This window comes from Hyperoodon ampullatus (assembly GCF_949752795.1).
Source record: "Hyperoodon ampullatus genome assembly, chromosome: 2".
NCBI lineage: Eukaryota > Metazoa > Chordata > Mammalia > Artiodactyla > Ziphiidae > Hyperoodon > Hyperoodon ampullatus.
The window spans coordinates 132,542,926-132,547,018 of NC_136915.1; the positions used below are offsets into that span (position 1 = coordinate 132,542,926).

Here is a 4,093-nt window from a genome sequence, read left to right on the forward strand (position 1 = left end):
AGAAAATGTGAATGTGATCCACACAGACAAATGAAACAAACATGGTATTGACAGAAGGTGAGTTGTACAACTGTAGAGGAAAGACAGAGAGCTGTGGGTGCGCAAATAGTCTCATGCAGAAAGAAAATGATGAGATTAGGGGGAAAGTTGATACCATAAGAAAGTTGATAGTATAGCTCATATTTCTGGAGAGCTTCTGCATGTTGGATACTAAAGACTGCAAATGCCTTATTATTATTTGCATCATCATGAGCAACTCCGTGTGATGGGTATCATCTATTTGCTCGGTTTACTGGTGAGGAAACAGAGGCCCAGAAAGGTTATATAAATTACTCAGGATTGCAGAGCTAATTAACTGAGGAAGAAAGCTTCCAAGCCAGGTGGTCCATGTCCAGATCCAGTGCTTTTAGCTACTATGCTAGCACTTCTCCCATCAATAAAGCTAGGAAAACTACATGAAGTTACAAAAGAGAAGTAGTATGAGTAATGACATGAATATGATGTATTGGAAAAGAAGAGTGATGAGTAGTAATGGGGGTAGGAGTTTATCTTCCTCCTTCACGTTAGGGTGTTAAAATGGATCTAAAATGGATATAGCAGGATAAACATAATGTTTAGAATTATGGGGGTGACATTGAAGTAGTGAAAACCTGTCTCTGGAGAGGGGAACTGGGGTTAGACGGGTTGAATTTCAGTATTATTTGAGTTGCTATCATGTTGATGTATTATTTTCATAAAAAATACTTTTATTATTTATTTAGAAATAACTTCCCTGGTAATATTGCCAGGCACCACAGACAGAAGGTGTGGAACTATTAGAAGCAACCTGGATATCAACCCTGCTTCTGGGAGGCAGTTCTGACTACAAGGGCAGGAGATTCTCTGAAGCCAGGTAGCAGGAGTTTTTTTGTTTTTTGTTTTAACATCTTTATTGGAGTATAGTTGCTTTACAATGGTGTGTTAGTTTCTGTTTTATAACAAAGTGAATCAGCTATACATATACATATATCCCCATATCCCCTCCCTCTTGCGTCTCCCTCCCACCCTCCCTATCCCACCCCTCTAGGTGGTCAGAAAACCCTGAGCTGATGTCCCTGTGCTATGTGGCTGCTTCCCACTAGCTATCTATTTTACATTTGGTAGTGTATATATGTCCATGCCACTCTCTCACTTTGTCCCAGCTTCCCCTTCCCCCTCCCCGTGTCCTCAAGTCCATTCTCTACGTCTGCATCTTTATTCCTGTCCTGCCCCAGCAATCCCACTACTGGGCATATGCCCTGAGAAAACCATAATTCAAAAAGAGTCATGTACCAATATGTTCATTGCAGCTCTATTTACAATAGCCGGGACATGGAAGCAACCTAAGTGTCCATCGACAGATGAATGGATAAGGAAGATGTGGCACATATATACAATGGAATATTACTGAACCTTAAAAGGAAATGAAATTGAGTTATTTGTAGTGAGGTAGATGGACCTAGAGTCTGTCATATAGAGTGAAGTAAGTCAGAAAGAGAAAAACAAATACCGTGTGCTAACAGGTATATATGGAATCTCAAAAAAGAAAACAAACAAAAAAGGTTCGGGAGCAGGAGTTTTGATCCTCTGGAACCGTAACAAACAACTCAGAGTAAATGAATCAGGCGCCTGGGTGCCTGGAGGAGTCTGGAAGCCTTTCTGTGATGGTGTTCTTTGTTTTTACAGGTCTAATCTCATAAATGTTGCACTAGGCTCAGTGCTGTGCATTTTTAGGCTGAGTTATATTTTTCCACGTGTGTACTTCATAAAAGTAAGCACTTTTATGCTCCCTTTAAAAAGGGGATCTCCCAGCTGAATTGCCAAGTGAAAGCTTTCTAAGGAATTCATTAAGCATACAGATATGTGCAGTATCTCCATCTGTCATTGAAGTGAGTATGAATGTATGTATGTATATCTGTCTATCTATCTATTTATCTATCTATCATCTATCAATCATTATCTCCCTGTTTACCTATCTGTATCAGTCTGCTTAGGCTGCTATAACAAAATATCATAGACTGAGTGGTTTAAACAACAGAAGTTTCACACAGTTCTAGAGTCTGGGAAGTCCAAGATCAAGGCAAATCCAGTTCCTGGTGAGTCCTCCTTTTTTGGCTTGTAGAGGGCCACATTCTTGCTGTCTCTTCACATGGTGGAGAGGGAAAACTCTGGTGTGTCTTCCTCTTCTTATAAGAGCTAATCACATCATGGCAGCTTCATCCTCATGACCTCTTCTAAACCTAATTACCTCCTAAAGGCCCCACCTCCTAATTCCATCATACATAAGGGGATAGGGTTTCAACATATGAATTTGGTGGGTGGGTGGGCACAGAAATTCAGTCCTTAACTCTGTTTATCTATCTGTGTATCTATCTGGGAATCTATCTATCTATCTATCTATGTATCTATCTTTGTCTCTCTCTCTCTCTCTCTCTCTCTTGCTCTCGCTCTCGCTCTTGCTCTCGCTATCTCTCTATCAGCTCTCTATCTATGTATCTATGTATCTATCTATCTTTGTATCTATCTCTCTCTCTCTCTATCTCTCTACCATCTCTCTATCTATGTATCTATCTATCTTTGTATCTATCTATATCTACCTGTCTATCCATCTATCCTTATGTAAAGAACAGTAACAATGGCTTATATGTCACTTCCCTACATTATTTTATCCTTCCAAAACTCTTGAGAGGTCAATAGGCCACAGGAAAAAGCACTGAGTCCACTTAAACACTTGAAGGTTGAATTAACTGTTTGTGATCACTCAATCAGTAAATGGTGTGCATGGAATTCCACACACATCTTCTCTGTCCTCCTTTCCTCCTTCCCTCCCTCCTACTTGCTGACTCTATTCCAGCCACATTATTTACTAACTCTTCCCTGAGGACACTGGCATCCTTCCTCTGGGCCTTGCAGAGGTTATTCCCATGATCTGGAATGCTTTTCCCTCAGATGTCTGACTCATCTGCCTCTCTCTAGACTGTTCAGATTCCACCTTCCCAATAAGACATATCCTGTCTACCGTTTAAGTTGAAAGCCTTGCTTCACTCTGCCCACAATCTCATCTCACCATATACTGCTTAATCTCCATAGCATTTATTACTGGCAGACCTACCAGATAATGCACATGGGTTTCTGTTCTCCCCTCCACAGACTCAGGAATTTTGCCATTATGAAACCTAGTGGAGGCCCAGCAGAACTCTAGGGTCAGCCAGAACTGGGCACAATTATAACTCTTGTGATATGATATTTTAGTGGGTTAGCTCAGAGCCAAGCCAGTTATTAAAGAGGATCTTTTCTGCTATTTTAAGCAGCTTGGTACATTTGAGGTCAACTTAAATTTTCCATAATTACAGAGCAGGTACGAACTCTTCCTTTGTTTCTCCAGACACATGAACCTGGATGCCAAATCCATCCTCTCTGGGTGTAGTGGGAATGTATGAAGATGACTGGCCTAAGTCTCAATTGAATAAAAAGATGCCCCAAAAGACATTTCAGCATTATCGAAGAGTACAATCATAAAGTGTGGTTCCTTATCACACATCAGGGATTATCTAGCCTCCAGTGTGGGTTTTTTTTTTTTTTTTGCAGTAAAAACGTGTCATTTTATATTTTAAATTTGCATTATGAAAATAAGTCTGTACACGAAGTAATGCGTATTGAATGAATATGAATCATGTAAATTTGGTCATGGCATTTAAAGTTGGCCTTGGCTTTGAATTATTTTTAAATTCATAGAAAATATTGAACTTCTAATAAAATAAATAAAACATTTTAATAATTGATATTAATAATCAACTTCAAAATTTCTTTGTCTGCATTTTCTGTTCAATTTTAAAAGAGAAGTCGCTTTCAGTAGTGTTCCAAAGTGAGTGATCGCACCTTCTATGCTATGAAAAGAGATCCGATTGCCATTAGCTGTTCTTAAGTGCTGAACATAACTGAGAGAAATTTTAACAAGACACTCTCTGTCACTGGCAGGAAATGCATCTCCGTCCTTTGCGGGGGCAGTCCCGAGCTCGTGTTTTAATGGACGCAAATGCAAACCGTGGTTCTCACGTGACTTTCTGAAGAGCCC

At 39.8% G+C, this 4,093-nt stretch overlaps 1 long non-coding RNA gene across 1 annotated transcript; it reads left to right on the forward strand.

Annotated features, from left to right (window-relative positions):
* The first annotated feature begins 771 nt into the window (after positions 1-771).
* Positions 772-3,770, forward strand: LOC307048753. The gene is made up of 3 exons (XR_013810721.1): positions 772-892; positions 1,819-1,907; positions 3,404-3,770. It is a non-coding gene; the product is annotated as an uncharacterized lncRNA (long non-coding RNA).
* Positions 3,771-4,093: the final 323 nt, after the last annotated feature.